We start from the raw sequence: 13,593 nt of genomic DNA on the forward strand, positions 1-13,593 counted from the left end.
TTCCTGGCGGGTAAGTGGGGTTCGTTGTCCGGATGACGACATGGTCTGCAACAGATATCGTCACGAGACTCAACACAACAGAATCGAATCTCACCTCACACGTCTACTATTATCTAAAGCTTAGAATCACGTCGAAACACATATCACGTTAACACATATGCACAAAACCACAGATGCACGTAAGTACAGAAGCACATAAACACGAAAGCACGTAATCATTTAATCACAAGAGCAAGTAATGTCACGAAATTTCCCTATAAGCATATATAGCATTCTGACTGCCTCAGGATCCTATCATTCAAAGCTCGCGTGTCGTTCATATAGTATATCGAGTAGCATCGTATTAGCCTAACTTAGTCGTATAGCATAACATAGTATAATATCGTCTAGAGTTGCGACAACTGGATGTCGAATCGAGATAGAACAGCAAAGGTGAGTCATGTGTGTCGATTGAAATTATAGCAAAATCGAATAATACCCAAAATATAAACACTTAAACAGAGAAAGCACACATAAACACATAAAAATCAACGAGTCATCAGAGTACGCGGTTGCGGTTCTCAGAATCGAAACACATAAAAACAGATAGACAAGATGAATCACTTGGAGCCGACACGTGTATTAGTGTAACCTTTGATTATTTTCGCACTTTTGCACTTGTTTAAGAGATTATCTTAGTTATTGTAGTAGGCCCCTCTTTTGAAGGCGACGTTACCCTCAACCCAGTAGTTTGAGTCAGCAAGGATACAATCCTAAAGGGTCGGATTATTGAAAGATAATGAATTAAGTTATTAATGCAAATTGTGGTAGGCCCCGCTTTCGGCGGTGACGTTACCCTCGGCTAAGTAGTCTGAGTCAGCAGGGATACAGTCCTAAATAGCCGGGTTATAGTTTTAATAGTAGTTAACTTATGAGGGGGTCAAAGAGTTTGGATCCCCGCCATCCAATACCTATGGGCATTGAAGGAGATCCTACTAAATTTGACCCAGGTCCCAAGCAGGACCTCTAAACGCTGAACAAGGGCAAGACCCTTACCAAACCGTTCCCTTAACCCCCGACCAGGTAGCCAACATACCTCCATATAGACCGTGGAGATATGAATGGTGAAAATCTTTTATTTTATATAGACAGTAAAATAACGCCAAGACACCACGGACAAACGATAAGGAAAGATCACCTTCAACATAAGTAACTAGTTATTAAAGTCATTAATACAAAACCAAATAAAAAGTGCAAAAGATTAAAAATAAAAAGTATTATACTAAACACTTGTCTTCACCAAGTGATGTAAGAGACTTAGGCAAACATGGCCTTGATTGTCAAGAACTCTTACGATCAATCTTGGATCCCGAGACGACTCACACACTCTACGATGGACAATGGATGATGGTGGTGGATGATGGTATTATGGTGGTGGTGGGTGGTGGATGAAGTGTGAGAGAGGTGGTGTGCCAAGGGATGAGATGGAATGAAACCAAGCACTCCTATTTATAGGCTGAACAGAAGGCTGGGCACGGCCCCGTGTCCGCTGGACACGCCCCCGTGCCCGTCTGACACTCTCTCTCCTCATTAATTGTAATTCGCAATTACAATTAATGCGCCTGCTGTACTTTCACCACGCCCCCGTGCCCGCTGGACACGGCCCCGTGGTGGGCAATGGAAGCTTCTATAGGTTTGTCTTTTATGCTGCTTCTTGGGCACGGCCCCGTGTCCGCTGGACACGGGGCGTGTTCAGTCTTCTGCTTTCTCTTCTTTGCCTTGGAGGATGCCGTTGAGGGTCCGGGCAGTCTACTTTTATTCCTTTTCTTGTATTTATGCTAGAATTAGTTGTCTTTTTGCTTCTTTTGTGAATTTGAGCTCATTTCATCCTGAAAATACAAAAGAAAGACAAAAACACTCTTTTTCCAACATTAGTACTTAAAAAGGGTTAGTTTTATGCCTTAATTGATGTGATTTATATGTTGCATTTTACACACATCAAATACCCCCACACTTGAACTTTTGCTTGTCCTCAAGCAAAACTCTTTAAATGTGGCTTACACTCCCAAATGGAATGGGTAGAAGAGAATGTTTTTGGCTTGTCCTAGAGTGTCGGGAATCCAAGATCTTTGTAAGTTTTATTTTTATTTATTTACAATCCTATTCGTTATGATTTATTTAGAACGTTTCATAAGATAAATTACTTATTCGGTCATAGCATGCCTTATTAAAATTCCATTTATATACAAGTTCACATACCTCACGGGAGATCACTCAACACTCGGCCGAAGGTGTAATTTTTAGTGAATCACTCGAGAGCGGCATGGAACTTACGCCTTCCATAGGCTTGCCAAGCAATCAATCCTCCTCCTTTTTAACTTTTTACCTTTGTAAATATCAAGAGGACTTTTTGGGTGAAGGGTTAGGCTTGGGTTAAAGGTGGGTGGTTGGGTTAGTGGTTAGTAAAAGGGCGAAAATCGTAAAAAGCGTCGGTTTTCGTGACATACCTTGTTTTTAGTGACTTTTTTATTTTGAAGTATTTCTACAAACAAGCTTTTATATAGCTTTTGTTTGTTTTTGACTTCCTCATCATTTTTTTTAAGTCACATAAAATGGCGAGCTTACGAAAAACCGAGCTTGTTACTAAAATAAAGGGTGAAAAATAAAAAGGTTTTTGGTGGGTGAAAAGGTTTTAGGGTAATGAAATGAAAGGTTTAGGCTCAAAGGGGCTAACTAGGGGGATTTTGGGTAGGTGGTAAAAAAATGAAAATTAATGGTGTAGAAAGAAAAATATGGTTAGTCCTAATGCCTCCATCACTTACTTACTTGGGTTTAAGTTGGTAAGGACCGGGAATGTATCGTCGTGGCAAGTTCTAGAGTTGTAAGAACCAAGCGGCTATTCACACAAGAAACGAAAAATGAGCATTTAGTCTAAAGATGTATATTTGTATGCTCAATAAAGGCTCAAAACTCACTTTTGTGGGAATGGGTTTTTAATGTGATCAAGTATATATAATCGAATTTTTAACTAGACTTGTTATGCCGTTTCGTAATTTTCTTATATTGGTTCTTTATTATCACGACGCTATCGGTTGTAAGTTTGTAAAAATATAACCTTTTTTGAACTTGTTATTCCCAAATTAAACCAAGACAAGCAAATAGTAAAAAAAAAAAAAAACGAAAAGTTTTTGAAAAAATTTGGGGTGTTTAGCGGTTCCAATAGGGTTTTGTGTAAGGCTTGTAATTAGGATTTGCAAAATTCAAGGTTTTAGCATCCCCCCACACTTAAATTACACATTGTCCTCAATGTGTCCCAAAAATAATATTTTCGGTTGATTAGAATGTGTAAAAGTGGGTTAAAAAGCAAATATTTATGTTACTGGCTTCCTGGACACGGCCCCGTGGTGACCGGGCACGGCCCCGTGGTCAGGTGCCAGTAACAGAAATTAAAGAGTTAAGACAGAAGCATGGACACGGGGGCGTGTCCGCTGAACACGGCCCGTGTCCAGTTACCTGAACTGGGTGTTTTTCTGCAGGTGGCTCAGCACGGGGCCGTGTTGGTTGGGCACGGCCCGTGTTGAGCCTTCTGTGATGGAGATTTGTGTCGGGTTGCTCTGTTCTTCGTGCATGGGTCCATTTTTCTCGTTCCCTTTTTCATCCATTACCACCATGAGTGTGTTTTATTCTGCAAATTAAAACTAAAAGATTAAACTAATTAAGGATAGTTCCGCGGAATGCCTCCGTGGTGCGCCACGTTTATAAGGGTCCTTGGCTAGACCCAATGCGAGGTTATATGTTTTCTGAGTGGGATGTCTGGCGTCCCATGTTACACCGTCGGAGAGCAGCATCCAAGCTTGAATCAATAACCTTCATGTAATTGACCGGGTCGTCGTCCTCTATTCTCTTCCCAACCCCGAATTTCACTTCATCATCCCCGTACCTCAAGGTGAGTGTCCCATCATTCATATCTACCACTGCTTGGGCGGTGGCAAGGAAGGGTCTCCCTAGTATAAGGGGGACCTCGGTGTCTTCCTCCATATCGAGTATGACAAAGTCAGCTGGGTAAACGAATCTGCTTACCTTTACCAAGACATTCTCGATGACACCTTGTGGGAATTTGACGGATCGATCAGCGAGTTGTATGCTCATTTTTGTAGGGCTTGTGGTTCCTAAGCCGAGTCTTTTAAACATTGATGAGGGCATGAGGTTAATGCTAGCCCCAAGGTCGGCTAAGGCATTATGAACGGGTGATTCCCCTATTGAGCAAGGAATCGTAAAGCTTCCGGGATCGATTTTCTTTTGGGGAAGTTTATTGAGTACGAGGGCAGAGCATTCTTCGCCTAAATTGACTAATTGCAAGTTCTCAATTTTCTTTTTATGTGTAAGGAAGTCCCTCATGAATTTAGAGTACTTGGGCATTTGGGTTAGGACTTCGATAAAAGGAATATTGACATGCAATTGTTTTAGCAGACTTTCGAACTTTGCGAATTGCTCATTGGTCTTTTGACGAATTAACCTACCGGGGTATGGAACTCGAGGAGCCTTGGTAGGCTCTGGTGACGGAGGGGAGTTCTTTTCCTGCAGAGGTGTGGGTACTGTTTCCTCCGTTGGTGGCAGCGCTTCTGCAGGCCCTACGGTGCGGTTCCGTAGTGTGATGAGATGAACTTGCGCTTTTGGGTTCGTTTCGGTATTGCTAGGTAATGCGCCTTGCGGTCTCTCGGAAAAATTTTGAGCTATTTGATTTAATTGTTTTTCTATGTTTTGAATACTAGCTTGTTGATTTCTAAAATTTGATTCTAATTGTAGAAATCTTTCCGAGTTTTTCTTATCAGTGTCGGAGACGAGGCGAGATATAGTATCTTCGAGCCTTTCTCGTCCACTTTGTTGTTGAGTGAAATTTTGTGACTCATTTCTTGGTTGCTGAAAGTTTGTTCGTTGGGTTTGTTGGTTACTACTATTGCCGGGTTCCCTCCAACCAAGGTTTGGGTGGTTTCGCCATTCTTGGTTGTAAGTTCCCGCTGGGGGACCCGATGGCCTAGGTCTATTATCAATGTAGTTTACCATTTCTTGTTGATCGTCTATTTCTTTTATGCAACTCCAATTTTCATGTGACCCACCACACCCTTCACAAGCCATAACCGAGACTGTTTTTGTCATTTCCAATTTTTTTTATTTTTGAAGAAAGGGCCTCGATTTGGGCTTGTAAAGAAGTGCTTTCATCGACCTTATGAGCGCCCGGGGCGATAGACTTATTTCCCCGGGGGGTGTGCCATTGAAAATTGGTTTGAGCAATTTCCTCAATTTGATTATATATTTCGCGTGGGCGTCGATTACCTAAAAGTCCCCCGGAGCTAGAATCAAGTGTCTGCCTAGTGTGTCGCAACAATCCATTATAGAAAGTGGATACTTGTTGCCATATTGCGAGGCCGTGATGGGGACACTTGCGTAATAGCTCCTTGAACCTTTCCCAAGTTTCATATAAGGATTCCCCGTCCTCTTGTGAATATGTATTAATTTCAGTCATTAACTTAGCAGTTTTAGCGGGAGGGAAATACTTATATAGAAATTTTTGGGCTAGTTCATCCCAGGTGTTTACCGATCCAGCTGGGAGGGTGTTGAGCCAAGCTTTCGCTCGGTCTTTTAGTGAGAAGGGAAACATACGGAGGCGGATGGCGTCGTTTGATGCTCCATTGATCCGAAAGGTATCACATATTTCCAAGAAATTAGTTATATGTAGATGGGGATCCTCGTCCGCAAGCCCATGGAAAGTTGCAGAGTTTTGGAGCATTTGTATCAAATGCGGCCGGAGTTCGAAGTTATTAGCTTCGACATTCGGAGCATTGATAGCGGCGCCTAGATTACCTACGGTGGGTCGTAGATAATCCATAAGGGTACGTTGGTCCGCCATTGGAGGTGGATCACCCGAAACCTTCTCTTGGTTTTTGGCTTTTAACCTTTTTCTAAGAAAGCGTTCGGGTTCTTCTAGTGGTTCTTTTATGTCTTTATTGGAACTGGAGCTCATACACTACGCAAGGTTGGCGTCGGGTTCCAAGTCCTGCAATAAAAACAGAAAAGAATGTTGGTCAGAAGGTTCACCACGGCCCCGTGTTGAGCGAACACGGCCCGTGGTCGGAGTTTCAGTTATTGTTTCCCAAATCCCCAGTTACTGGAAGTTGGACACGGCCTCGTGTTGCACCGGCACGGCCCCGTGGTCAGCCTTCTGTAACTTGGAAAACAAAAACTGCCAGTAACAATGCTGGGCACGGCCCGTGTCCGACCAGGCACGGCCCCGTGCTGAGCTCTGCAGAAGCTGAAAAACTAAGAAAAATCCTAAAAATTAAAAAGAAAAATAAAAATATGATTAGGCCGTTGATTCCTAACTTTCTTAAAATCCTTGTGTCCCCGGCAACGGCGCCAAAAACTTGATGCGTGTGTAGTGCGATATATTTTAGATGTATATTTAAGCCCTTTTTACACTTTTAGCCAAGTTTTAAATTCATAAAAACACGATATTTACTAACACTAAACACACATATGGGCAAGTGCACCCATCGTGGATGTAGTATAGTGTTGGTAAGATACCGAGGTCGTCCAAGGACACAAGAGCTTTTAATACCGGTTTATCCTCAACGTCTAATCAAATCAAAAAGTGAGAAAAATGTTTTAATCTAAGAAAATAAAAACTAACTAAATGCTGAAAAATAAAAAAAAAATAAAAACAGATAGACAAGATGAATCACTTGGATCCGACACGTGTATTAGTGTAACCTTTGATTATTTTCGCACTTTTGCACTTGTTTAAGAGATTATCTTAGTTATTGTAGTAGGTCCCTCTTTTGAAGGCGACGTTACCCTCAACCCAGTAGTTTGAGTCAGCAAGGATACAATCCTAAAGGTTCGGATTATTGAAAGATAATGAATTAAGTTATTAATGCAAATTATGGTAGGCCCTGCTTTCGGCGGTGACGTTACCCTCGGCTAAGTAGTCTGAGTCAGCAGGGATACAGTCCTAAATAGCCGGGTTATAGTTTTAATAGTAGTTAACTTATGAGGGGGTCAAAGAGTTTGGATCCCCGCCATCCAATACCTATGGGCATTGAAGGAGATCCTACTAAATTTGACCCAGGTCCCAAGCAGGACCTCTAAACGCTGAACAAGGGCAAGACCCTTACCAAACCGTTCCCTTAACCCCCGACCAGGTAGCCAACATACCTCCATATAGACCGTGGAGATATGAATGGTGAAAATCTTTTATTTTATATAGACAGTAAAATAACGCCAAGACACCACGGACAAACGATAAGGAAAGATCACTTTCAACATAAGTAACTAGTTATTAAAGTCATTAATACAAAACCAAATAAAAAGTGCAAAAGATTAAAAATAAAAAGTATTATACTAAACACTTGTCTTCACCAAGTGATGTAAGAGACTTAGGCAAACATGGCCTTGAATGTCAAGAACTCTTACGATCAATCTTGGATCCCGAGACGACTCACACACTCTACGGTGGACAATGGATGATGGTGGTGGATGATGGTGTTATGGTGGTGGTGGGTGGTGGATGAAGTGTGAGAGAGGTGGTGTGCCAAGGGACAAGATGGAATGAAACCAAGCACTCCTATTTATAGGCTGAACAGAAGGCTGGGCACGGCCCCGTGTCCGCTGGACACGCCCCCGTGCCCGTCTGACACTCTCTCTCCTCATTAATTGTAATTCGCAATTACAATTAATGCGCCTGCTGTACTTTCACCACGCCCCCGTGCCCGCTGGACACGGCCCCGTGGTGGGCAATGGAAGCTTCTATAGGTTTGTCTTTTATGCTGCTTCTTGGGCACGGCCCCGTGTCCGCTGGACACGGGGCGTGTTCAGTCTTCTGCTTTCTCTTCTTTGCCTTAGAGGATGCCGTTGAGGGTCCGGGCAGTCTACTTTTATTCCTTTTCTTGTATTTATGCTAGAATTAGTTGTCTTTTTGCTTCTTTTGTGAATTTAAGCTCATTTCATCCTGAAAATACAAAAGAAAGACAAAAACACTCTTTTTCCAACATTAGTACTTAAAAAGGGTTAGTTTTATGCCTTAATTGATGTGATTTATATGTTGCATTTTACACACATCAATAATTTAGGTGTATATTTTAAGCCCTTTTTACACTTTTTAGCCAAGTTTTAAATTTATAAACACGATACTCACTAACACTAAACACACATATGGGCAAGTGCACCCATCGTGGACGTAGTATAGTGTTGGTAAGATACCGAGGTCGTCCAAGGACACAAGAGCTTTTAGTACCGGTTTATCCTCAACGTCTAATCAACTCAAAATGTTAGAAAAAGATTTTTAAACTAGAAAAATAAAACTAACTAAAATGCTGAAAAAGAAAATAAAAGTAAAAACAGATAGACAAGAGGAATCACTTGGATCCGACTCGTGTGTAGTGTAACCTTTGATTATTTTTGCACTTTGCACCTGTTTAAGAGATTATCTTAGTTATTGTAGTAGGCCCCTCTTTTGAAGGTGACGTTACCCTCAACCCAGTAGTTTGAGTCAGCAAGGATACAATCCTAAATGGTCGGATTATTGAAAGATAATTAATTAAGTTATTAATGCATAATGTGGTAGGCCCCTCTTTTGAAGGCGACGTTACCCTCGGCTAAGTAGTCTGAGTCAGCAGGGATACAGTCCTAAGTAGCCGGGTTAAAGTTTTAATAGTAGTTTAACTTATGAGGGGATCAAAGAGTTTGGACCCCCGCCATCCAATACCGTTGGGTATTGAAGGAGGTCCTACTAAATTTGACCCAGGTCCTTTGCAGGATCTATACACTGAACAATGGCAAGACTCTTACCAAACCGTTCCCTTAACCCCGACCAGGGAGCCAACATACCTCCATATAGACCGTGGAGATATGAATGGTGAAATCTTTTATTTTATATAGACAGTAAAATAATGCCAAGACACCACGGACAAACGATAAGGAAGAATCACCTTCAACATAAGAAACTAGTAATTAAAGTCATTAATACAAAACCAATTAGAAAGTGCAAAAGATTAAAAATAAAAAGTATTACACTAAACACTTGTCTTCACCAAGTGATGTAAGAGACTTAGGCAAACATGGCCTTTGATTATCAAGAACTCTTACGATCAATCTTAGATCCCGAGACGACTCACACACTCTATGATGGACAATGGATGATGGTGGTGGATGATGGTGTTGTGATGGTGGTGGGTGAAGTGTGAGAGAGGTAGTGTGCCAAGGGATGAGTTGCGAGAGCTCCAAGCACTCCTATTTATAGGCTGAACAGAAGCCTGGGCACAGCCCCGTGTCCACTGGGCACGGCCCCGTGTCCATCCGACCCTCTCTCTTCATTAATTGCAATTCGCAATTTCATTAAATGCGTCTGCAACAGTTGACCACGCCCCTGTGTCCGCCGAGCACGGCTCCGTGGTGGGCAGTAGAAGCTTCTATCACTTTGTCTTTTCTACTGACACTTGGGCACGCCCCCTTGCTCACTGAGCACGGGGTGTGTTCAGTCTTCTGTCTTCTTGTTTTGATTTGGGAAGATGCTGTTAGGAGGTCCGGCATGCCACGTTTGTTCCTTTTCTTGTATTTATGTTAGATTTAGCTGTATTTTTGCTTCTTTTGTTCATTTGAGCTCATTTAATCCTGAAAATACAAAAGGAAGACAAAAACACACTTTTTCCAACATTAGTACTAAAAAAGGGTTAGTTTTATGCCACAATTGATGTAATTTATATGTTGCATTTTGTGCACATCAGCACCTTAGTGAGACCAAGTTCACAGCAGAATGTCACTCGATCGGACAGCAGTTTGATCGGGTGGCATTCCTAGTGCATTGAATCATGTTGAAAAATCGATTAAGTGTTAAAGCCCAAGTATCTCATGACCCGAAGAGTAATCCGATCGGATGGTAGTCCGATCGAACAGCAGTTCGTTCAATACTCAAACTTCAAAGATTAGAAAAAGTGATAAAAAGTGATACCCGTTTACTTGAACCATATATCCAAAAACACATACTCTAAAATGATTAGCTTTTATTTTTTATTTTATAATAACTATTGATTAGTAATGTTTCATTTTATTAGCTTCATTTCTTGAAAAATAATATATTTTTTGGAATATATATTTTGATGACTATAATTGTATTTATATGATACGAAATACAAAAAGTACTTTTGAGTTTAATATTATAATATATATACTTTTATTAAATATTTTTATGGCGATGATACTTATGTTACTCATCATAATTTAATATATTCTATAGATCTTAAAATATAAAAATAAAAAGAAAAGTAAAAAATATATATACATGAGAATTCTAACCGGTATACCTAATACACAAGTGAGTATGGCCGAACCTGACGGGTAATGGGTCAGGTATGTGACAAGATTTTACAACCGGGTATGAGACTGAAGTTAGCCATACCCGATTCATTGTTATCCCTAGTCGTGTGAAAGCATTAATTTACGATTCATCTTGTGGTACAAAATTTGAATGAAGAATTGTTTATATAGTTGAAGAAATGAGAGCATTGAATGAAGAATTGTTTATATAGTTGAAGAAATGAGAGCATGGAAATGGTATTTAAAAAAGAAAAGAGAAACGGTGGATTGTCTAATAGGGTTTTTTCTTCACTAGTTGATACTTCAAAGAGGTTTTACCTAGAATGAAAGAACAAAAATGGATTCATGAAGGTTTAGTTACTGAATCGCTTCCCAACGGCATGTTTCGGGTTCGTTTAGATAATGAAGATATGATTTTAGGTTATGTTTCAGGAAAGATTCAAAATGAGTTTATTTATATAATTAATTTTTTTAATGCTAAACATCAAAAGACCATTTTTCAATATTCAAAACCAATCGACATATAGTACCTGATCACCACAAGCCAATAGCCCTACCCGCGCCACATGCCGGAATGTTGCCACAATACCCGAACAACACCCAAGGGTGCCTTGAGTACCCTAAGGGATGCGTATAACATAGTTTCTGGGATGGGAGGAGATGATGAATTTTTTTAATATAAAATAAACAAATTAAGTTAAAATGATTATAATGTATATTTGTTATCTTTTAAATATAAATAAAAAATATATATTTGCATGAACCTTTTCACCAAGAGCATTTATAATCGATTCTTTATATCTATATTAGGTTAGAACCCCATGTATTACACGGGTTGAATAAATGTAATTTTATATACTAAATTAAAACAATTATTTCTTTAAAAATCTCGTTTATTACACGGGTTGAACAAATGTAATTTTATATATTAAATAACAAAAAAATTATATCTCTAAGAACCTCATGTATTGTACTGAATAAATGTAATTTTATATACCAAATAATAAAAACTTGTGTATTGTACGAGTTGAATAAATCTAATTATATATACTAAATAATAAAAAAAGTTATATCTTTAAAAACACCATGTATTACACAGGTTAAATAAATGTAATTTTGTAACCTTGTATATTACACGGGTTGGATAAATGTAATTTTATAAACTAAATAATAAAAAAAAATTATATCTTTATAAACCCCGTGTATTATACAGGTTGAATAAATCTAATTATATATACTAAATCATCATCATCATCATACTCAATAAATCCTACAAATAGCAAAGCTAAGGTAGGGTCTGAGGAGAGTAAGTTGTATAGGCTGTTTTCAGTAAGACTCCCGACTTGATAGTAGTTTTGCATCAAGCTTTGGACATAAGACACATAACACTTAGCAATCGGGACAAAGACCGATTAGTGCATGTTCCCTTTTGTCTTTCTGCTATCAACGCCACCACATGATGATGATGATGCATGATTAACCGTCCGCCGCTTTTAACGTTATTTTCACAAATTTAGTGAAATAACGTTAAAATTAGTGCAATTTCACTTTTGCCCTCTGAGCGTCCACACATATATACATTTAAAAGTTAGATTAGATTATATATGAAATTAAGTGTATAACAAAAAGTCTTTATAAATTTCACGTAGAATTAATTGGAATCCTTTATTAAAAGTAGGTTAGATTATATATGGGCTTATACGTGTGAGTAATTGTAATTATTGAATGGTTGAATTTTGAGGACACATTTAAAAAAAATAGAACAGAAGTCTCAAACCAACAACAAGTTACAAGAAAAGAGATACAAAACTTGTAATTTAGAAAGATCTCATTATCTCATTGATCAAAAGATTGTGACTAATTTGAAACCTTAAATCGTGTAGCGTCATGTAGACTTATACAATAGAATTTGAATATCCTGCAAGAAAAAAAAAACATATACATTATTTTGATTTGAGGATAGTACGTAGAAGCCTATATGTTATTGCCTTTCAGAAAATAAGAATATTTTTTTCATAAAATATGAGATAAGGTTAAACTAAATAAAAAAGTATCAATTTGGTAAATAATAATATTAAGTATGAAAAGGTAGGAAATTACAAATGTAGACATCTTCAATGAATGATACGTGTCCAAAATCAAGTTTCTTTAATTATATAGTATAGATATGTGATTACACTAAAAATTAGTAACTTTTCTTTTTCAGTTAAATAATATTTTTTTATAGTTTTATTAATATTTTTTTTTATTTTCTCCATTTACAACCACTTTAAAAAAGTATTAAAAACTTATAGGGGATGAACAATGTCTTACCAAATTTACTGATAAACAATAACATTTTTTCTTTTCTTCACTCATAACCATTCTATACAATACAGAAAATTCACTCACAAAAATATCAAATATGAATACTTTGATAGATTCTAAAAAATGTACACAATAACATTTTTTCTCTTCTTCAATTATTATATAAATGGGAAATACCATAAAACCGCTTTCATATATATATTTTTTTTCATAAAAGTTACACAACTCAACTTTTAAATATTAAAGTCCCTTAACTTCTAAAATTCAAACGAAGTTGTATTTTGTTAAGAAAGGATTTGGAACCGGTTTAGTAGGTTAATTTTTATTGAATGGTACACGTAACCTGTTCCAAATATCTTTAAAAAGTTTGAACAAAGTTGTAACTTTTGTGTGAAATATTGGTATCCTTGTGGCTAGTGTACTTAATTTATAGTTTTCGATAGGAAAACAATTATATATATTTAAAAAAAACAGTAAGTTTATGTATTAGGGGGTAATGGTTGGGACATGATTCGTCACGTAGAAACATGAATGGAATGCTACACCATCCCCTTGGCTGATTCACTATGGTTCGCATGTATTAAACCATGATCCTCTTTTTCATTTTCCAAGATTTCCTTTCCTTTTTCTTTAGACAAAAATAAATTAAAATAAATAAGGGGATAGTGGTTTAGGTCATGACCACACCCTTAAGACCCCCTGTAGTGGGGCGCCATTTTTGCATTTTTTTAGAAGGATAGCGCCCCATAGCACCCCGAACACCACGACGGACGGTGCTATGGGGGCTTTTTTGGTGGGTGGCGCGATGCATATAACGGCGCTATGTGTGTTTGGTTTTCAAACTTTGACCAATAAAAAATGGTTAAGGGTTTTTATAATTAATTAATAAAATTGAAAATTAATAATTATGTAATGATAGGTAGGGGCTTTATGACTACG

General features: G+C 38.3%; 1 non-coding gene across 1 annotated transcript; it reads left to right on the forward strand.

The window, feature by feature from the left end:
* Window positions 1-5,402: 5,402 nt before the first annotated feature.
* Window positions 5,403-5,509, forward strand: LOC118487763. The gene has a single exon (XR_004882706.1). It is a non-coding gene; the product is annotated as a small nucleolar RNA R71 (small nucleolar RNA).
* Window positions 5,510-13,593: the final 8,084 nt, after the last annotated feature.

Source organism: Helianthus annuus, chromosome 15 (assembly GCF_002127325.2).
Source record: "Helianthus annuus cultivar XRQ/B chromosome 15, HanXRQr2.0-SUNRISE, whole genome shotgun sequence".
NCBI lineage: Eukaryota > Viridiplantae > Streptophyta > Magnoliopsida > Asterales > Asteraceae > Helianthus > Helianthus annuus.